Genomic DNA, 24079 nt, shown 5'->3' with positions numbered 1-24079 from the left:
ATGCCACCAGTTACAGATCAACCTTTGCTACTATACATATCAGCTACTCCAACACCACTGGGGGCACTCCTAGCACAACAAATAGCTGACGACAAGGAAAAAGCAGTATACTATATCAGTCGCACATTGGTGGGATATGAGCTAAACTACACACTGATCGAGCGTGCATGTCTCGCTGTGGTCTTTGCTTCACAGAAATTACGCCACTATATGTTCACTCATAAGACTAAGTTGATTGCAAGAATTGATCCACTAAAATATCTTCTCAACAAAGCTACACTTACTGGGCGACTGGCCAAATGGGTAATGATCCTGAGTGAATTTGACATTGAGTATGTGGACAGAAAAGCAATAAAAGGACAATCAATCGTGGATCAATTAGCAGATGCTCCCATGATAGATGATGCTCCTCTAAATTCAGAATTTCTAGATGAATCCATTCTAACAATATCACATGCAAAGCCATGGCAATTATACTTTGACGACTCATACACACAACATGGGGCAGGAGCTGGTATTCTCTTTATAACTCCTCAAGGCAATTCTATACCAAAATCATACCGCTTATCATTTCCTTGCACTAACAATATAGCGGAATATGAGGCATTAACAACTGGATTACAAATTGCAGTTCAGTGGAAGATCCAAGAACTTCGTGTTTTTGGGGATTCTCAACTTGTCATCCATCAAGCAACTGATGATTACCAAACAAAAGATGAAAAACTAATGCCTTACAAACAATTGGTAGATGATTTGAAACAACACTTCACAAAGATAGATTTTGAGCAGATACCAAGAGAGCAGAATCGTGCTGCAGATGCCATGGCTACAATCGCTTCACTAATTGACCTGCCTCAAAATGAAACTTGCTATGAGTTCTTAGTGGACAACCTGTTGGTTCCTTCATATGAGATCACTCCTACTGAAATGATATGCGTTGTTGGTCCTGAATCCCAGTTATATGGGTCCATATTCACATACCTTCGCGATAATATCTTACCTCCTGATCTATCAAACAACCAACGCTGCACTTTCATTCGCCAATCCTCTCGATACGTCATTCTAGCTGATATCCTATACCGGCGAGGTCTAGATGGCACTCTTCTTAGATGTTTAGAAAGCGACGAAGCTCAAATTGCATTACGTGAAGTGCGTGAAGGGATATGTGGTCCGCATGCTAGTGGTCCTACCTTGGCCAAGAAACTCATCAGGACTGGATATTACTGGCCCAATATGGAAAAAGACTCATATCAGTTTGTCAAGAAATGTAAGCAATGTCAAATTCATGGAGACCTCATACATGCACCAGCACAAGAACTACAACCACTTGCGTCTCCTTGGCCCTTTTGTCAGTGGGGACTCGATCTCATAGGCAAGATTCACCCTCCTTCTTCCAATGGTCATAAATTCATTATCACAGCCACAGAGTATTTCACAAAATGGATTGAAGTCATGCCTCTTACAGAAGTCACTGGGAAACAAATTGCGACCTTCATCCTGAACTACATCATTTGCCGATATGGTATTCCTGATTCCATTATTACTGATAACGGGCGTCCATTAAAAAATCAGGATGTTCGTGAACTCTGTGAGCGCTTCCATATCTCCCATCAGTTCTCCACACCATATTACCCCCAAGGTAATGGCCAAGCTGAGGCGTCTAATAAAACAATTCTTAAAATCCTCAAAAAGACAGTCGACGACGCTGGCCGTAACTGGCATATCCAACTCAATCTTGCACTTTGGGCCTACCGCACAAGTGTCCGCACACCTATAGGAGCTACACACTACTCACTTGTCTACGGCGCTGAAGCCATCTTGCCTATTGAGGTCGAGTTACCTTCTTTACGGGTCTCTTTGCAAAACATCATCAATGATGAAGATTACAGGGTCTCTCGCTTACAAGAACTAGAACTGCTGGATGAATGGAGACAAACTGCTTTTAATTATCTTAAGGCTTACCAACAGCGAATGAGTCGCAGCTACAATCACAAAGTCAAGCCTTGCACATTTGAGGTAGGTGACTTAGTCCTCAGAGAGAACCCCAAGAATCAGCAAGACAGAGATAAGAAGGGCAAGTTCGAACCAAACTGGCTAGGTCCTTACATCATCACAGCAGTATATGGCTCTGGGGCATATCAGCTCTCAACTACAGAAGGTGAACCTTTGGAGGATCCTATCAACAGCATGCACCTTCGCCGGTTCTACACATAGCTCATTAGAGTATCCTAATTCAAAAAATACAAAAAAATTATAAAAACAAAAAAATCATTACTTGGTGAAAACCTGGCAAACAGGCGCCTTGTGACACAAAAAAAAGAAAAAAAAAGTAAAGAGAAATAATTTCGTCCAACGGTGAAAACCACTTTGGTGGCACCCTGGGCAAGTACCATGGTGAAAACTGGGTCACCAGCGCCATGCGTAGAGACTTTGCTCCTCTCTCCTTCAGGATTCTCTTTCATCCTTTCACTTGGCACACACTCACAACCTATTCATTCATAATAAAATTACCCAGTCCCATCATGGCTTGTTATTGATCTACCTAAGATTGGTTAGCCATTCATAATAAATCTCCCTTTTCACATCCCTTTCCATCCATAATAAATCCGATCCTATCTGTGGCTAAGGCAAAATCCTACGTCTAGTGATGGGTGTGGAACTGAGAACATCACATGCTTTGAGGAGTATAGTTTCTTCCAGCTTTCTTCAGTCTATCCGCGCACAATCCGCAATAAAGCAGCATTTGCATCACAGATCCGCAATAAAGTTTCATCTTCTCCGCAATAAAGTATCAGTTTCATGGATTCAGTCAATTTTAGATGAGACAGCAAAAACAATGGACTTCAACAAATCAAATCTTTCAACAAACTCAGACAACATATGGTTCAGTGCTATCTATCCTTTTTGTGAAAGTGAACATTGTGACCATAATCAAATAAGACTTATACAAGTGACAAGAGACACTAAACTTGAGGACTATAGTGGATGTTGGTGTCGAGTCTTGGTTTTCTTTTGATTTTATCTTTTGGTGACATGTCTTTTAGCTTTTCCGGGATATCTCTGACTAGAGAATCTATCTCCAGGATGTCTTTGACTAGAAAGGCGAGGATGGGGTATCGTCACCTATTTTGTTTGCTGTTTGTGGATTGTCTCTTAGTAGTGCTATGACTTGTCCAAGGATATGAGGACACTATGAGTCTAGTATGAAATGGGGCATTCCTTGTTTGTGACTGTCTTATCTCCATGCAAACAGGTACAATGACTTTCTGGGTCGAACATATGCCTCGATTGTCATAACCTACTTGCCATAATAAAGCTCAATGATGATAACGCACAAGAAGCTCTTTCACTTTCATATCTTCTATCTTTCATCCCCCCTTTCTTGATTGACTTCCATCATCCTTCTCGAGTCCGCGTAGCCTGCTATCACATGACTGAGTATAATGACACACCAAAAACATTTGCATTTCATATAGTTACACCTGCATTTCCACATATAAGCATTTCACACATACATATAGATATCACAATTGCATCACATCCTGCACACAACACTTGTTAGCACAATTTACATTTGCATTATCATATTCATCTGCATGACATATATTCACATTTGCATCATGCATCACATATAAAACATAAAAGAACAAAAATATTGCATTGTGTCATATACATATTTGCATCCATATCATAAGCATCACATAAGAACATCTCATCACATAGGTACACATGCATATAGTTGCTGCAAAAATGAATCATCTCTCATATATAATCAAATGTGTCGTGATACAATGATGTCAAAAGAATCATATGGCTACAAAATCACCCGCAGGTGTCTACAATACAAAAATGGTACATATACTGATACAAGGGAGCCCTCTATGGCTATGATGAACTCCCTCCCTCGGAGCCGCCTGGCCTCGACAGACGCTGAGCTATAGAAGGACCCGCTCCAGGATCACCCTGCCTGTCTGGTGGTGGTGGAGGATCCATGACCCCACCACTAGATGCCTGCCTCCTCCGACTCCCTCCCATAGCCATCGCTGTGCGCGATGGTCTATGGAAGCTCCTCGCCCATTGATCTGCTAGCACTACACCATAGTACAGGTCCCTCCAGTAGGCGATCTCCTCTCCGGCTCGCAGCACATATGCGTAGCCTGCTCCTGTGTCCTCCGCCGCCTGTCTCCCTGCCCTCAGCGCGGTCTCAGCCTCAGTATAGCGTTGAATTACCTGATCCCTCTCCTGCTCAGTATCCCTGAGCCTGATCCTAAGTCGGTCCCTCTCCCGCTCTAGATCCTGGATCTCATCTGCCTAGCCCTGGCAGATCTCCCTGAGCTCAATCAGCTCATCCTCCTCTGGATCCCTGCCCTCTGCCCCTGCCTGTGGCTCTCCCTCTGCGGGTGCCTGTACCTGTGCCGGTCCCTGTACCTGTGCTGGTGCCTGAATGGGTACCTGTCTTTGTCCATGCCTAGGTCCCTGTCCCTATCTCTGACCCTGCACCTGTGCCTGTACTGGCACCTGTCCCTGTCTCGGTCCCTGTGCTCTAGGACCCTGTGCTGCTGGTACCTGCAGGGGCAATCCACCGCGACCCCTCACCACCTGGGCTGGTCCCTCCTATCCCCCCTCCCTCCGAGGTGCCACTCTCCTCTCCCCCACTACTCCCCTCCGCCTCTGCTGGCCTCTGCCTCCATCGCCTCCACCATCTTCATCATCATCTCCTCCAACCTCTCCCTCCAGCAGCTCTCCCGGATCTATCAACCGTGGAAATGGATGCTCTGCCCAGTAAGCTGTATACTTTGCATCCATGCCTGCATCCTCAATCTCCGGCCACATATCCCAGGGTAGGGGCATCATCTCTGCCAGCTGTGTAACGGCCTGATCATAGGACAACAGCGGTTCGAACTGCGCCTCATCCCTGACTGTACGGGCATACATACCCGAGCCTCGTGGCATCCTCTGGATCCTGCCAAACTGTCTGCCTACCCTGTCCACAAGTTGTCTCTCCAGTATGTAAGGCATCTGCCCAATCAGATATCTGCTCCTGAATGTATAAGGCAGCTCCACTGCATCATCCTCCCACTCCTCGCACCCCAGGTACGGCCTCCAGATGACCACATCAATGTCATCTATCACACGCCTCCAGTGCTCTAACCTACCAATTCGAGGCTGTGAAGTGATCATATCATAAAGATGTACAAAGCTCCGCCCCTGACCTCTGCCCCTGAAGTGTATTGGGCGTGTGATAGGCAGATGCTCGTATGCCCACACTTATAGCAGTGTCACTCCACAACCCAGTCCCACTGATCCATGGTAGACGAACTGATGCAGCTCATAATATAGATGTGCCAAGACGCATGGACCCCATGCATATCTGGTGTGCTCAGTCACCAATATCTCTAGTGCTCCTCCCCAGCCCACTGCCAACCCCCGTGTCGCTCTGTCCGGACATAAGAACCCACTGATGGCTCCTCCGATCACAGCTGGCAAAGCTAGTCCTGTTGCGGTCATGGTATCCCATGCCACGTGCCCTGCTCTCATCTCTAGCCCGGGATCCTGGAATACCCATCTCAGCGCCTCTCTATCTCCATCTCGATCATATGGGATCAGCTCTCCATCGATTGGTATGTGCAAAATCCTATATACATCCTCGAGGGTCACTGTCATCTCCCCCATCGGCAAGTGGAAAGTGCAAGTCTCGGAGTGCCATCTCTCCGCCAGCGCAGTCAGCAATCCCATGTTCGCCCGAAACTCAGGCACATACAATACGTGTCTCAACCCCATCTCCTCGATGGCAGCTCGGTCTTCAAATGACAACTCTGGTCGCAATCTCTGTGTAGACGGGAACCTCTCCCGTGACTCTAGCATAGGCAGATACTCCTGCAGTCAAACAATCGAATCATGTCAGTTATCGTGGCATTCACTGTTTATCACAAAATGCTACTTGCTATCTAAATGCATATGGTTATCTATCCTAATGACACTCACTGTTCATCACAAAGTGTTGCTATTTATCCTAGTGGTACTCACTGTTCATCACAAAGTACTACGTGTGTGACACTCCCTGTTCATCACAAAGTGTTACTCACATTTGCACTCCCTGTTCATCACAAAGTACTCTATCCTGGTACTCACTGTTCATCACAAAGTGCCTTGATCTATCCTAGTCTTCCTAGAGGACCTGCTTGAGTGTATCCTCTCAGCAGCTTATCCAATCGACAGTGTATGTTCATCATAGAACTGCCGATTTGACCTAGAAGACCAAAACCTTGCATTTTTTTGACATATACGTGCTTTTAACTCACAAACGTGCTTTTAACTCATAAACGCGCCTATTGACTGCACAAGCATGCCTACAAAACACAGACGCACCTTCTGAACATAAACGTGCCTACATTATGTACAAACGCGATTTTGGAACCTAAACGCCCCTACAGGGCATAAACGCGTCTGAAATGCACAGACGTGGCCGAATTCAACGCAAACGCGGTCCCAGATGTAAACGCGCCTGGAACCGACACAGACGCGCCTGGCGGACACAGACGCGCCTGGCACCGACACAGACGCGGTTGTACGTTTTTGCATTTTTTTATGCCCTATTCCTAAGCACATTTATTGCTACCTACTGTGCATTAATGACAAAAAATTAAAAGCGTCAAAGTACGAGGAGGTTTGGTGGTACTTACCGGCTCTCCTGCCTTTGCTGGCCTCTGAAATCGGCGAACGCGGTCGAATCTGTGCACGAAGGCCATCGTTGCTGACTGCTGCTGCTCTTTTCTCACTCTGCACTGTGATCTCGTGAAGGTGTAGATGACAATGAGGATGTCTTTTGCCCGTGGTCTATCTTATAGCCTACCCTAGCCCTGGCCTTCATGTCCTGAGTCAGTCTTTCTCATCCCGTGACTTTGTCACTTTATCTGGTCAGTCCATTCTAGCCTTTCTTTCTTATCAAGAGATTGTCTGCAATCTTTTCAGACATTTTCATCCAATCTCTCGAGGGGGCATATCATTCCCATTCTGGGGCAACTCTGTATCAGTTCATCTTATCTTCTTTGAAACAACGCGACAAGCCGCATTGTCTCAAAGAGGGGCAAAATGTAGACACCTAAAATTGTCCAGTTTAATTAAATAAATACTTTATTTATTTAATTACTTTAGCCTAATTCTTCTATAAATTAAATAAATCTTTATTTATTTAATTAATTCATTTATCCTCTTCTAGCCTTATTTCTCATTTAAATAAATACATTTATTTATTTAAATTATCCTTTTCCTAAATTAAATAAACATTTATTTATTTAATTATCCTACTTCTTCTATTAATTAAATAAATATCTATTTATTTAATTAATTCATTAACCTTTTCTACTCATGACACATGTCATTCATCTCTTAATTCATACACTACCTACCTCTTTTATTATTTTGGTATTTCTTTTACCTACCCTCTAATCCTAGCCGACCTCCTTTTTACACCTCTCAATCTTATCCCTCCATTTCATATTGTGTCTTCTATTTAAGAAGATGCTTTCTTCATTATCAAACCCTAATCACTTATGCTAATGATCTTTCATGCAACTTGCTACACTACGATCCTACTTGCAACCACATTCCATTCTTTGTTGAGCTCTTGTGTATACAAAAATCTGAGAGCAAATATATCAAGCAAGATCAATGGAGATAGGAAGAATGGAGATCAAAACCCTATTGGACATGTGATGGTATAATCTTTGTGATTTTGTTTTATTTTGCATTGTCTTAGGTAATCTTCATATGTTATGGTGGATCTTTGTTGATTGTTAGGCTAGGGTTTAGTGGTTGGATTCATTTAGCCTTTCAATATTGTTATTATTGTTATCCATTTTCACCATATACAGCAAGCATAACAAGTCACATTATTTTTCTGAATAGCTTTTCCATATCCTATGCTGGTTTGTGTTCTCCATTGATTAGATAAGTGTTCAAATCTTCCACAAACATAACATCTCACATTCATTTTGCAATTCTGTGAATTATGACCAACTTTGTTGCATTTAGAACATTGATCGGTGGATGTATTGGTATTCTGATAATTTCAAGATCTACATTGATTTGCTCTTTGACCATACTTGTTACAGTTAAAGCATTTGCCATTAAATTTATAAGCAGTAGGTTGTCTTACCGGTTTGCCATGATCCTGTGTGTTTGCAGAATCGGAGCTTTCACCAGTTTCAAAGCCAAGACCATTAGTGTCACCATTAGGTTTCTGATTCTTCAACAAGTCACCAAGTTCTTATGATCTTTTCTTGAATTTTTCTTTATGTTAGTTTTGCAGCAGCCAGTTCTCCTTCCAAGATACCTTTTTGTCTCATGAGTTCATTTGAGTCATTTTGTGCATGCGTCAGATCTATCTTCAACATCATTTTCATAACTAAGTCTTGTGTTTTCATTTGCAGGGCCATTCAGTCTTCTAGTCAAGTCTTCTTCATTCTCCTTTCTATCTTCAATTTCTTTACAAAATCTCATAGTCATATCCTACATCTCATTCTTTGTTGTCATGTTTTCTTATTTTAGCTTATTCATTAGATCACTAAGAGTTTCCCTTTCATCATTCTCATTTTGCATCTTTTCACAAAGTTTTCTTCTCTTGTTTCTTGAAATGGTGAGATTTTCTTGAAGTGCTTGAATAATATCCTGTACAGCTTTTAGATCATCTTCAAGTTTGATATTTTTTAATTTTTCTACATCATAGTCTAAGAGAGCTCCTTCTAATTGCTTCATCAAGTTTTCCATCTCTATCGGTGTCAAGATCTTCCTCAAGTTGTTAGGCTTCTGAAAATAGAGGACCAGGCTCTGATACTAATTGTTAGGATTCCCACAGATACTGAGAGGGGGGGGGGGGGGTGAATCAATATCTAACCGGTAATTATATTTTCTTGACTTAAAACATGTAAAGCATATTAATACTGTATACCGGTAAACAAGAAATAATGCAACAAACAAAGATAACAACAACCACATGAAAAACACACCATAACACAGTAGTTTAACGAGGAAACCCAGTGTGGGAAAAACCTCGGTGGGATTTGTGACCCACAATATTCACTTACTGGCCAATAAGAGAATATTACTGCTACAAGAGGGGCCTGCACATGCAGGAAGGCCAAGTGCCTAGAGCTCACTTCTCAATTACAAAATGGGAAGTCTCATTGACTTACAAAATGGATTATATAAATTCAATGTCTTGTACTGCTTCAAAATAGCATCTACTATGCCAAATCCAGTACAGGTTTATAGCTCTGCTTCTTACATAAATCCTTAACCTATAATTCACATAATAGGTCTGCCTTATTTCACCTAATTACATTCCTCCATGCTTACATAATTGTTCTACAATGATCTCTTATATATATGAGTCATTTTACAATTTGCCAAGTCGGCTTACAATGATTTTTCAATAATAAACAAAATAAATTACAAACAAAATTCCTATCAGCTTCTATGCCGGTATGCTTCCTTTCACTGCCGGTGTCGGTGGTTTGTGTGCCGGTGTAGAATCTGTCTTTGCTGGTGCCGGTGGATTGCCTTGCTGGTGTTATAGGATTGTAAGGTTGCCATCAATGACAAAACCTTCAATCACCTACAATGTCTCATTGGAGTGTGCATATGCCAACCGATTGGATAACCAACATTGTGCCTATTGGCAAACCAAATGGGGGCATCTGCATTTGTACTGACTTTAGAGATCTGAACAAGGCATGTCCTAAAGATGACTTCCCTTTACCAAACAATGACATAATCATAGACCTAACAACAGGACATGCCATGCTTTCTCTCATGGATGGCTTTTCAGGGTACAACCAGATAAAGATCACACAAGAGGATCAACATAAGACAACCTTCACCTGTCCATGGGGAACATACTGTTGGAATGTAACACCTTTCGGTCTCAAGAATGTAGGGGCAACCTATCAAAGAGCAATGACCACCATATTTCATGATATGATGCATACCATAAGGGAAGATTATGTTGATGACTTATTGGCAAAATCCTTAACAAGAGAAGGTCATCTGGAAATATTAGAGAAAATATTTGACAGACTGAAACAATATCATGTTCGACTCAACCCAAAGAAATGTGTCTTTGGAGTAACCTTCGGGAAGCTTCTAGGATACATTGTCTCAAGCAAATGCATTGAGGTCAATCCTGCAAAGGTCAAAGCAATCATGGACATGCCACCTCCATGAAACATCAATCAACTAAGGACATTACAAGGACGGCTACAATCCATCCAAAGATTCATTGCACAACTGGCAAATAAGTGTCACCCCTTTACACACTTATTACACAAGAACATCCGCTTTCAATGGGATACCAGATGCCAGCAAGAATTCCAGATGCTTAAAGACTATCTCATGAATACACCATTGTTGATCCCACCAGATCCAAGTAAACCTCTATTACTCTATCTTTCAGCAACAAATACAACATTGGGAGTACTACTAACTCAACATAATGCAGAAGGGAAAGAGTGTGCTATTTACTACATCTCTCGCACACTGGTCGGCTATGAACTCAATTACACACCTATTGAGCGAGCTTGCCTAGTAGTAATCTTGGCAGCCACTAAACTGAGGCACTATCTATTAACACATAAAGTATAACTCATTGCCAAGATCGATCCACTAAAGTACTTACTCAGAAAAGCAGCATTGACTGGTCGCTTGGCCAAATGGGTGATAATTCTAAGTGAATTTGACATCGAGTATGTGGACCGTAAGGCTATCAAGGGTCAAGTTATTGCAGATCAGTTGGCCGATGCACCTCTCCTAGGAGATCATCCTCTCATTTCCAATTTTTCGGATGAAGAGATATTCATGATCACAGAAGCACCACCATGGAAACTATACTTTGATGGTTCATACACTAGGCATGGCTCGGGGGCAGGCATTCTATTTATCACACCTCAAGGTGACAACATCCCAAAGTCTTAGAGGCTCACATTTCCATGCACGAACAACATAGCTGAGTATGAGGCCTTGATCACAGGACTCCGACTAGCCGTCCAATGAAAGTTAAAAGAGCTACAAATATATGACGACTCCCAACTGGTCATCCGACAAGTAGCAGATGAATATCAGACCAAGGATGACAAACTCATGCCGTACAAACAAATGGTGGACAATTTAAAGGCATCATTTACTACTATCACCTTTGAGAAGATACCCCGAGATCGGAATAGAGCTACTGACGCTATGGCTACTATCGCATCTCTCCTTGATCTTCCAAATAATTCAACATGCTACGAGTTCTTGGTAGAACAGCTTTGGATTTGCACTTATGATATCCCCAAATCTGAGATGATATGTCGCCTTGTCAGTTCTGAATCCCCATGGTATGGTGAGTTCTACACCTACCTCCATGATCAAACACTTCCTCCTAACCAATTGAATAACCAATGTAAAACCTTCATTCACCAAACCACTTGATATACCATTATTGCTAAAACCCTATACCGATGCAGTCTTGATAGTACTCTCCTTCGATGTCTGGAACAGGATGAGATAACAAAGGCCTTGGAAGAGGTACATGAAGGAATTTGTTGAACTCACACAAGTGGCTCATCCCTAGCTAAGAAGATCATACGTGTTGGATACTATTGGTCGTCGATGAAAAAAGACTCCTATTATTTTGTCAGAAAATGCAAGAAATGCCAATTTCATGGAGACCTCATACATGCATCCGCACAGGAATTGCAACCAATCACAACACCATGGCCCTTTTGTCAATGGGGACTTGACCTTGTGGGTAAGATTCATCCATCTTCATCCAACGACCACAAATTCATTATTACCACTACCGAATACTTCACAAAGTGGATCGAAGCTATTCCACTTACTCAAGTCACCGACAAGCATATCACTTCATTCATCCTTAATTACATCATTTGCCAGTATGGTGTACCCATGTCCATCATCACAGATAATGGTCTTCCTTTCAAAAATCAGGATGTCCGTGAGCTGTGTGAGAAGTTTCACATCCAACACCGCTTTTCCACTCCCTATTACCCACAAGGAAATGGTCAGGCCGAAGCATCAAACAAAAACATATTGAGAATCCTCAAGAAGACAGTCAATGATGCCGACCGTGATTGGCACGTTCAACTGAATCAAACACTATGGGCATATCGAACTAGCATTTGAACCCCTATAGGCGCAACTCCCTACTCACTGGTCTATGGAGCCGAAGCTATCTTACCTATTGAGGTTGAGATACCATCTCTATGGGTTTCCTTGCATAATCTCATAGATGATAAAGCATACAGAGTCTCATGTCTCCGAGATTTAGAGCTACTTGATGAAAAATGATAAGTTGCATATAATCACCTCAAAGCCTATCATCAGTGCATGAGCAGAAGCTATAATCATTGAGTTAGACCTTGCACATTTGAGGTAGGTGATCTTGTTCTCAGAGAGAATCCTCATAACCAACCAAACAAAGAACATCAGGGAAAGTTTGAATCAAACTGGTTGGGTCCATATGTTATCACTGTTGTATTTGGGTTTGGGGTATATCATTTGGCTACTTCAGAAGGAGAACCGCTAGCAGATCCAATCAACAACATGCACCTCAAACGGTTTTATACATAAGCTATATAGAGCATTAGGCTCCCATACATATTAGAAAAACACCAAAAATATTCAAATAAATGTCCTGAAGAAAATACAAAAAAATCAAAATAGTAAAGAAAAATCATGCATCCAAATGGTGAACAACCACTCCAGTGGCACCTTGGGTAAGTGCAATGGTGAAAACCTGGCAAACAGGTGCCACTCGTAAAGGCTATGGCTCCATTATCTTTCAGACTTGTTGCGATCACATTCATTGCTTCCACTCATCCATCATTCAAACCATCACTTGTTAGTGATCTGCAATCAATGATAGTACTTCACGTGTCTTGCATCCCACTTTTTCATAGTCATGTCTAAACTGGGGGCAATGCCCTTAACCTATTGGTGGAAGTGGATTATTCATTACTTGTGATTCATTGAGTTCTTCACTCAAAACTGTCTCGCAAAATACCCAAAACATTTGAAAAACAATCGCACAATACCAAAAACATTCGTAAAACAATCACAACTTACCAAAAACATTCAAAAAACACTCACAAAATCCAAAAACATGATAAAACATCAAAAAACGATCAACAACATGGCAATGCATAATAAATCCATTGTATACGCATCAAAACAGACATCAAATAAACATTTTAATCTACTCAAAATGATGATCACTTATCAAATCAACCAAACAATCAACACAGGTACACACAACTATCTTAACAAGGATGCATCCTTCCATACCAAAACAAAGACAAGATCACATTTTCTTGGACAAGAAAATTTTGTTTAAAGCTATGAAATACTTGATTGATTTGTAGGTTATTTATTCATTTATATCAGGTTCCTATGCTACTCCAGGATATCCACAAGGATTAGTCTAGACATCTAAAAATGGTCAACGCTTGCGGAGTCATACTTTAACATTTGCGCATTGCCTTATTTTAGGGCTTTTGCATCGCATTAACATTTCTTCTATGTTGCGCACTTGGTCTTTATCATTTGCGAGCATCGAGTCCTTCTTCTGCATTCCTCATTTTTATCGCTTTCGAATTAGGGTTTTGTCCTCTTGTCAATCTTGTCATTTTGTGATCGATTCGTCATCGATCCTTGTCAACTTGTCAATCTTGTCATTTTGCGATTGATTTGTCATCGATCGTTGTTCTTTTCAATCGTGTCAATTTGGATCAATTAGTCATTGTTCCTCGTCAATTGGCGCCTGTCAATTTGATCTCTTTATCAATCTTGGTCAATTTATCAATCAAATCATTTATCAAGTCAGAATCATGATCATAATCGACCCTACATCAATTATCTTTTGTCAAGACCTAATTGTCGTCCTTGCATTTCTAATTCATCTTCTAGGGTTTTATGATTTATTCATTTAATCTTGTTTGTCATTTTCCCTCTAGGTTAAATAATTTATTTATTTATCCTAAGTCTTCTTGTCACAATTAAATATTTATTTAATTGGCTAATTAATTCCCCCTCTTTTTGTGAATTAATTAATGAATGAAAAGTTATTAATTAATTCACCTAAATTTCCACTTCATTTTCTAATTTGCTAAATTCAATTTCTAGCTAATCAATTCCTCTCTAGTCTCTCCCTATTTTTGTGCTTCGGTGGAAGCATGAATTTCTCATGCGTCATATTATTGGCATAGCAAGATGTCATAGGCTTTTAGTCCTCTAACCTTTGCATTGGCAATATGTCATAATTCATGACATAAAAGGTGTCATAACCTTCTTCCTTCAACTCAATTTTGCCATTTTGAAATCAATTGCCTCTAATATCAATTTCATGCTAATCTTGTCCTCTCTCCAATTTGTCTATAAATTGGATGAGTTCCTTTGTCGATGGATCAATTAATCACATTTTGGAATCGAATTGATCAATCACGCTTCTAGTATCCTTACGTTGTCATCTCATCTTGTCAATCTTGCTTTCATATTATGCTTATGCACTTGTAGATGAGATCCACAAACACACTAATTTGAAGGAGAAAGAAGGACAATGGAGAATTCTGGAGGAGATATTCAAGTTTGTAATGGTTTGCATTTGGTTTGAATATCTTATTTTCAATATCTCTATTGAATGTTTTTAGGATTTCTTATCATTGCAATCTAGTTTTTTGTGATTGAGCTAGTTTAATGTTTATATTGCTTTGATGATTTTCAAATTCCTATCTACATTAATTGGTGAACCTGACGTGAACTAACCATTTAACCATGTTTTGAGTGCCTTTTGAGCTGATTTGCAAGTGAAAACCCAAGAAACAGAACAATTCAAACCTTTCTGGACACTCCTGTGCCTGTGCAGAAGGGATCTGCGCTTGTGCAGAAGGGATCTGCACCTGTGTAGCTTAGATATGTGCCTGTGTAGCTTAGACCTGCGCCTGTGTAGCTAAGATTTGCCCCTGTGTGAGGCCAGAAACAGGGGTAAAAATAGTTGTTTTCATTTGCAAGTTTGTTTGTTTGCAATTTGTTTCTTGCATTATGGTTTTTTGGTACTAATTCTCTGTGCAACATCTTGGTGTTACGTGTAACAAAGGCTAAGAATACAACTACTAACGAATCTCATGCAGGACGTGGTCAAAGACTCACATTAAAACAACATTCTGCTTGCAAATTTTTATAGTAGTTGCACATTTCGTTTCTTAAAGGATAATGAACACCATGCATGCTTTGTTTGTTTTCAATTTGATTGTGTGTTTTAAGCCTTAGAATTGGGCCTGCCTCCCGATTTGCTTGGCACTTTGCACAGGCATTGGTGAGAGGGAATGACCCTAAGTGGTAACGGGCTAAAGCCAAGCTCTTCCGAACCACTCTAAATAACTATGGATGCAACTAAAGTTGTAGACAACAGGTGTTGGAATGGTATTGCGATGATTTATTCGCCGGATCAATACCCACCCGAACGGATGGCCTTACTAGAATCTCCATTTTTTAAAGGCCAAAATCCTTCTATCTGTTGGCTCAGGCATTGTGATACGCGCATGCTGAAGACACCTCTCATGTACTCCTCAGTTAGAGATAGAAAGTTCTTGGGAAGTGATGCCCCTTGAACTCGAAGCTTGGTATGCCCGAGAAGTGAGTGCACTGTAAGGGGGAGCCAGTGCTACCAAGCGTCTAGCTATCCAGCTGAGTGTTTTATTTTATGGTTAGAGGATTCAACAGATATTGCCATTGCCAGCCATAGGATTTGTTGTGAATGAGCATGATTGTCTTGGGTCTAAGTCCAAACATCTTGTCTTTTGTGATTGTCAAAAGTTGAATTATACAATTGTCACAAAACATCATTTGTCAAACAAATCCAAACATTGTCCAAACAAGGTTTTAAAAAGAGAACATTCATCCAACAAAGTTCAAAACATTTTCAAAACATGGCTTTCAAACACATTGAAAAACTTTGTCTCAACATTCATGTCACTTTAGGCTAGGTTTTGCATAGTCCAACGTAGGTCCTAGGGCATATTGTCATCTTCCTTCATTTTAGTCCTTTTCATTGCAAGCGTCCTCATTTTTGCACTTAGGTTCAAAATCATTTCCCTAAGTTTGCATTTCATTGTCATATCCAAGCTAGATTTCCATTTAGGTGACATTTGTGCATTATCCTTGTCATGCTAAAATTAGGTCTTGCCTAGGTTGCATTTTGCATATTCCAAGTCATTGGTCTTCGCATATCCTTGTCATTGTATTGTCATCTTGTCTTGGCTTCATCTTGTCATATCATATCCTTAGATCATTTTCATGTCATATCCTAAGTCATTGTCATAATCATTGCCTTCTTGCATTTAGTCTAAAAAATTTGGTTATTCAAACTTAAAAAATCAAAACTTTGGATGATACCCTAAGTTGTTGTTAGAGAGTCTTGACCTTGTCTAAAATTTGTCCTTTCATTAGTATCATTTTTGTCAAACCTAGCTTAGTATCCAAGCATATAGGTGAGACATTGTCAATTTGTCCTATTGTCATTTGGTCCTTTGTCCTCTAAGGTCTTGGCTTCATTTCAACTTCCCAAGGTTGAGTCTTTAGGTTTGCATTCCAAAAAGTTTGTCCAAATCTTGAAAAACAACAAAAACATAGGTTGCATTCTTGCCATAGATTGCATTTTCATTTATTTAGGTTGCATTTAGTTGCATATCATACATCATCCTTTTAAAATTAAAAAAAATCCAAAAAAAATATTGCATTTGCTTAGTGACATGTCTATTGAAACAAGGTTCCAAGCACCAATGATGCAACAAAGTTTGACGTATCAACCGACAATGCAATTGAATTTTAATCCAAGGCAATCACAATTATATCCAACCCAACAACAACAACAATATCGCATTCAACAACATGTTGCGGTGTCTTCTGCACCATTACAAGTTAATTCAAACTTGCAACCACCACAGTGGATTGGACAAACAACACAACAAGTAAATGTGAGTGCCATACCCCATCTCAAGGAGAAACAACAAAAACCTCCCAAGAAAAGTTTTTTGCAAATGATCGGATTTACATCAAGACAACAACAATTGGCACAAAGTTAGCAAATTCCAATTCATTAGCATCAACAACAACATGTGCCTCAATATGGGCTAGGCAAAACAAATTATCATACTTCACAACCACAATTGATGCCCGTGCAATATCAACAACACCCTCAATTTGCCTCCACTTCCCCTCCCATTCCATCATATTTTGAAGTTTCACAAGAGCAATTTACACCATTGCCTCTGAATGCTGCAACAAATAATGCATCCTCCCAAGGATTGTTTGCCACAGAAATATATGCTAATCAATTCATTTATACAAATCCCTTGTACTATTTGGAAATGCAAGATTTAATGCCATCAAATGCTTCTCTTTTGGAGAGTCCCATTCAAATTCCATCCCCTTCATGCCAAGCATTGATCCCTTGCCAAAATCCCCCATGCATATCCAAAGTCCAACCTCATTTCAAGAGGATAATTTAGAGCATGAAGAAACATGTCTTGAAACAGATCAAGATCAAGATCCTGAAACCTTATCATCCCATCCAATTGTTGACCAGGACCCCATGTTCCCAGACACTCACGATGATTCCCCTATTCTTGTCCACCTTATCCAAAGCCTTATTGACACTCCATTCCCCAAGCAAGATCAAGATATCCCAGTCCATCCAATCCCAAACGATCCCCTTCCATTTCATGAAAAAAATGTCCTTTCAAATCCCATTGACATTCCACTTCCTAAGAATGATCAAGATATCCCTTCCATCCTTTCCAATGATCCCATTAAAAGTCAAGAGCAAAGAACCTTTAAAGAGGATTCCAATGATCTTCCTCCTTGTCAAGATCAAATTATTCCTTTAAATCCTCCACAAGATCCTTTTGTTCCTCCATCTCCTTGTCTTAATGCTCCATATACACTCCAAGATCACATTTCTTTTGATGATCCCATTATTTCTCCCATTCCATCTCTTGAAGAGCCTGTCATTGAACCATGTCCACTACACAATCCTAGTCCCCCTCGTAATCCTGATCCCTCTCGTGATCCTGATCCCCCTCATGATTCTAACGTGTCAGTGCAAGATGTTCATGAACCCCTGACATTAACAATGGGTTCTTCCACTTTGGTGCAATCTGATCTACTTCAAGATCTCATTATTTCTCTCATATCATATCCACCTCATAATGGACTCGTGTCTTCTTCCCAAAGAAAAGAGTATCCTACAAGTCAAAATATTCATAAAGGCAAAGGAGTAGATCTCCATAAAAAAGAACCCCTCCATATCAAAGAAAATGTTAAGGGTCATGTCTACACAACTCACTCTCAAGACGTTGGTATCCCTCCATCAAAATCAAAACATACACCTTCCCCATCATACTTTCCATCCATCTTAGGTCCTTATATTCCTTCGTCCTCTATGCAAGGTCAGCAAATGCACACATCCTTGAGTAAATTTCATCCATCCAAAAGAACTCCATTTCATTCATATCCATCCATGCATTCCTTTCTCCCTCCAAGCAATTTGGATGCCAAGTATAAAAGTCATAAGTCTAAAAATCCACATGTATTCAAGGATCAACATGTCCAATCTAATCAACATGTCAAAGCAAAAAAAAATATGATCCAAAAGGTCACAAAGGCCCATTTCTTAAAAAAAAAAGTCAAAATCTATATGGGTTCCTAAATCCCTTGTGCAAGCAATGCACACCAAGGAACCACAAAAGCATGAAAAATCCAAAACAATGTGGGTTCCTAAGCAGCTTCTTGAAGCACAAAAAGAAAAATCCAACTTGGCATCCAAAATTGATATTCCTCCATCCAAACCTCTCAAATTTGTTCCTCCATCACCTCCTTCTTCCATTTTTCCATCACCTCCTTCTTCCATTTTGGGTCCTTATGTCCACAAATCCCTAGCTATTCCTTCATCAAAATCTCCATATCCAAAATCCATTTTTTCTTCGTCAGTCCATCACCCCTCAAGGTGTGTGCCAATGTCAATCTTGCCAACATTTCTATCCACTCAAGCACAGTTCTTCCAATACCCTATCCATTATCCAATACATAGTTTCCATCCTTCGATCCCTTTGATCCCATCCTTTGCATAAATCCTTGCCTTAGTTTCATCTCATTTTCCATGTCCTTATCTGACCAATGTCTTTGAGCATACCTTTAAAGGTCATGGTCCATTTATTTCAAGGTTACTATCCAAAACAAAATAAAAAATACGCATGAGTCCTTCTTCCATCCCCTATCATGTGTCCATCTTCTATTGAAAAAGTCAAAATACAAAAAAAAAAAAGTGAAAAAAAAGACAAAAGAAAAAAGTAAAGAAAAATAATTCATCCACTGGTGAAAACCTGGCAAACAGGCGTCTTGGGCAAGTACCGTGATGAAAACCTAGCAAACAGGCGTCATGCGTAATCTATGAGCTTCTTGCACACCACACTTGGGGGCAGGTTTCCTCCTTCATATCCTATTGCCCTTCATTATCCTATCGAACCCCTATCATTACCCTTCATATCCTATTGTCCCTCATGTCCAATTTCCCTTTCCACCTTTGATCTTGACAAGGCTGAGGATCTTCATGAGCATCATGCATCTTGTTTGCAGCTTTTAGTCCATCATAGCTTTTGGTCTTTATCCATTTGCTTATTATAACCTTTCATCCATATTCCCTAGCTTATTGCAACTTTCTGCCACTATCCCGTATCCTATCCCAACCTTTAGTCCATGTCCCTTATCCATTCTTGGTCTTTCTTATCCTATCCATATCTTATCACTATCCATACACTTTTTCTGTCCCTTGATCTTGGTCTGACATAAGGACGCAAAATTTAAACATGGTTTCAAACACCTCTTGACATGTCCCTCATGCCATGTCACTGCTTTACATTGTCATATCCAGTCTCTTGTCCCATCACGCAATAGCCCTTGAAAATTGCATCCGTATTGTCTCCAGAATAAAAGGCCTTTGTTTTCCCTCTATCCACCAACATTTCAGAAAGCCTATTTATTCACCTGTCATATTCCTTGCCTTGCTAGACACTGGGGGCAAAATCATAAAAATCAAATAATGTCCTGAAAAAATCCAAAAAAATCAAATAATGTCTTGAAAAAATCCCCAAAAATCAAATAATGTCCTGAAAAAATCCAAAAAAAATCAACTAATGTCCTGAAGAAACTCCAAATCCAAAAACAAGCATTTTGTATTTTGTCAATAAATGATCCCTTTGTGCATAGATAGATCGTTGAGCATACATCCAACGACAATCAATCAAACATTGTGCTTTAATGAAATCACGCATTAACAGATGAACTTTTCAATCAAACCAGGCATTCAAACTGATTAAAATTGTCATATCAATCAATCAACATCAATATCATTTGTCCTTGTCACTATTATCATGGGTCTTATACAAGGTGTGGTATACTCGAAACTAGACTATGTCCTATCTTAGACAGGGTACCCCATTCCCTGAAACCAGACATCATGATCATTCCTATTTTACACTTTTTACAATGACAATCAGACTGTTTGTTTGACTTGGTTGAATTTGTGAGTCTTATCTTTTTACTGATTTATCTTTGGCTTTGATCATGTTCCTATGTTGCTCGATGATGTCACTAAGTGATTTAGAGTGACCGGGATGGTTCATGGTCTCTTTTTTTTTTTTTTTTGTTATGTTTGTTGTTTATGGAATGTTTGTCACAAACTGGGGCAACTATGTCATTGGGTGTCTGTGATAAGTACGTTCACTTTGTGAATGCCGCACATACCTCGACCCTTGATGTATGCACCCTAGGATGCTTCACTCATTCCCTGTGTGCGATGTGTCTGTCTTTTGCAAAAGGGGTTGCGTTCCAGCTCTTGCCTTCAATGCCATGATGCTCTGCATCCGCTTTGCTACATTAAATAAAGGTTCTCACCTACTTATGTGCATTTGTGAAAGCAATTTTTCCTTCATCTCTAGCTGTCCTCTATCTAATTTCTGCTTACTAACATTTCTTCCGTTAGTCTTGGCAGTCCATTTCATCCATTTGATCCTATCATTTTCTATCATTTTTATCGATCAATTGGCCTCTTTTCTGGATGTTTCCGGCCAATCCTCGAGGGGGCATGCATATGTCATCGTTATTGTCTAGGGCATTTTCATTATTGTTCTTTGAAACAACGCTTAAAATCGCATTGTCTCAAAGAGGGGCAAAATGTAGACATCTAAAAATGGTCAATGCTTGCGGAGTCATACTTTAATATTTGCGCATTGCCTTATTTTAGGGTTTTTGCGTCACATTAACATTTCTTCTATGTTGTGCACTTGGTCTTTATCATTTGCGAGCATCGAGTCCTTCTTTTGCATTCCTCATTTTTATCGCTTTCGAATTAGGGTTATGTCCTCTTGTCAATCTTGTCATTTTGCGATCGATTCGTCATCGATCCTTGTCATTTTGTGATCGATTTGTCATCGATCATTGTTCTTTTCAATCGTGTCAATTTGGATCAATTAGTCATTGTTCCTCGTCAATTGGCGCCTATCAATTTGATCTCTTTATCAATCTTGGTCAATTTATCAATCAAATCATTTATCAAGTCAGAATCATGATCATAATCGACCCTACATCAATTATCTTTTGTCAAGACCTAATTGTCGTCCTTGCATTTCTAATTCATCTTCTAGGGTTTTATGATTTATTCATTTAATCTTGTTTGTTATTTTCCCTCTAGGTTAAATAATTTATTTATTTATCCTAAGTCTTCTTGTCACAATTAAATATTTATTTAATTGGCTAATTAATTCCCCCTCTTTTGTGAATTAATTAATGAATGAAAAGTTATTAATTAATTCACCTAAATTTCCACTTCATTTTCTAGTTTGCTAAATTCAATTTCCACCTAATCAATTCCTCTCTAGTCTCTCCCTATTTTTGTGCTTCGGTGGAAGCATGAATTTCTCATGCGTCATACTATTGGCATAGCAAGATGTCATAGGCTTTTAGTCCTCTAACCTTTGCATTGGCAATATGTCATAATTCATGACATAGAAGGTGTCATAACCTTCTTCCTTCAACTCAATTTTGCCATTTTGAAATCAATTGCCTCTAATATCAATTTCATGCTAATCTTGTCCTCTCTCCAATTTGTCTATAAATTGGATGAGTTCCTTTGTCGATGGATCAATTAATCACATTTTGGAATCGAATTGATCAATCACGCTTCTAGTATCCTTACGCTGTCATCTCATCTTGTCAATCTTGCTTTCATATTATGCTTACGCACTTGTAGATGAGATCCACAAACACACTAATTTGAAGGAGAAAGAAGGACAATGGAGAATTCTGGAGGAGATATTTGCATTTGTAATGGTTTGCATTTGGTTTGAATATCTTATTTTCAATATCTCTATTGAATGTTTTTAGGATTTCTTATCATTGCAATCTAGTTTTTTGTGATTGAGCTAGTTTAATGTTTATATTGCTTTGATGATTTCCAAATTCCTATCTACAATTAGAGTGGCCGAGATGGTTCCTAAGTATCATTTTGTTTGTTTATATTCTACGAATTATTTCAATGAAGTTCTGGGGCATGTACTAATGGTGTCTACGTGGGAAGTTCACTAAGCTACGTGATCATATGCAAAATACAGTCATGGATCACTATGGATTGCTGACTACATCATATACCTCAACCATATGAGCATGAACCATTATGGAGGATCCATATTCTTTATTCTTTATTTATGTTATTTGTTTGCAGGTACAATGATCCATCCTTGGTTCCTACTGCCTCATCCAAGATTGATACTACCATGCTTGATGATGAAAATTATGCACTGTGAATAAGCTATGGATCGCCATTTCATCTCATCTGTATATATTGCATTCCGTTGCATTCCATCCATTCATACATTCATAATAGTTGCATATCATGCATACATAGTAATGACACTGGATACTCTATTTTCCTCTTCTTCCATAGGAATGAGTCATAGGTCCTCCATTTCTTCTATCTAACATCAAACCCCCCCCCTCACCCTCCCCATCTTGATAATCAACATCATCATAATCCCTTCATCGTAAGCAAGCCAGTTACTCTGTCTACATAAGCACATCAACTCACACACACCTAGACTATCAACAGATACTCTGATCAAGTATCTTCGGGTCTCAACAGGTAATCGATCATGGCACACCTAGACTACAACATGCATTTCTCATAATGATCTAGTCTCAATAGGGCTACTATGATTCACCACAACCAACCTACAACATAAACACTATCAATTGATCAACCAATCAAACACAATACAATGAACAATTACATCAATTGTCTAAGTCTCAATGAGTATTTTGCTTCCTATACCTTGACTTCATCGGGCAATTACATCAATTGTCTAAGTCACCAACAGGTCACTTTGATTCACTTACTTAGACTTTATCTTGTCCAAGCAAACAACTAACATCAACTGTCATGCTTTGACTCGACCAGGGCAATTAAACCGAGTGCACCAGATTGTCCAACCAATTTTGATCAATTGTATAGCATCAATCAAAAACACAATACCACATTTGCACCCTATCTCCTGCATAACCTAAAGGTACTCACTGGCTTGCCATTTCTTTGTATTCACTCTATTTTCTTCCATTCTTTCACCGTTATTGCTAATTTCTTCTATTCTACCTCCCCTCCACTTCTCATTCTTTTTTGAGAGATTGCTCGATTTTTTGAAATTTTTCGGCCCATCTTTCGAGGGGGCATACCACCCATTAAATAAACATTTATGGGGCATATTTCTTCACACCTATTTTTCTTTTTTTGAAATGACACGATAAACCGCACCATCTCAAAGAAGGGCGAATGTAGTCACATAAATCTGTCCATTTAATTAAATGAATATTTACTATTTATTTGATTAAAAATCCACTAGCCAACAGTTAATTAAATTAACATTTAATTAATTCATATTCAAACATTCTCCTATTAATTAAATAAATTATTCAATTTATT

This window comes from Cryptomeria japonica, chromosome 2, assembly GCF_030272615.1.
Source record: "Cryptomeria japonica chromosome 2, Sugi_1.0, whole genome shotgun sequence".
Taxonomy (NCBI): Eukaryota; Viridiplantae; Streptophyta; class Pinopsida; order Cupressales; family Cupressaceae; genus Cryptomeria; species Cryptomeria japonica.
Note: the sequence above shows the minus strand (reverse complement) of the source record.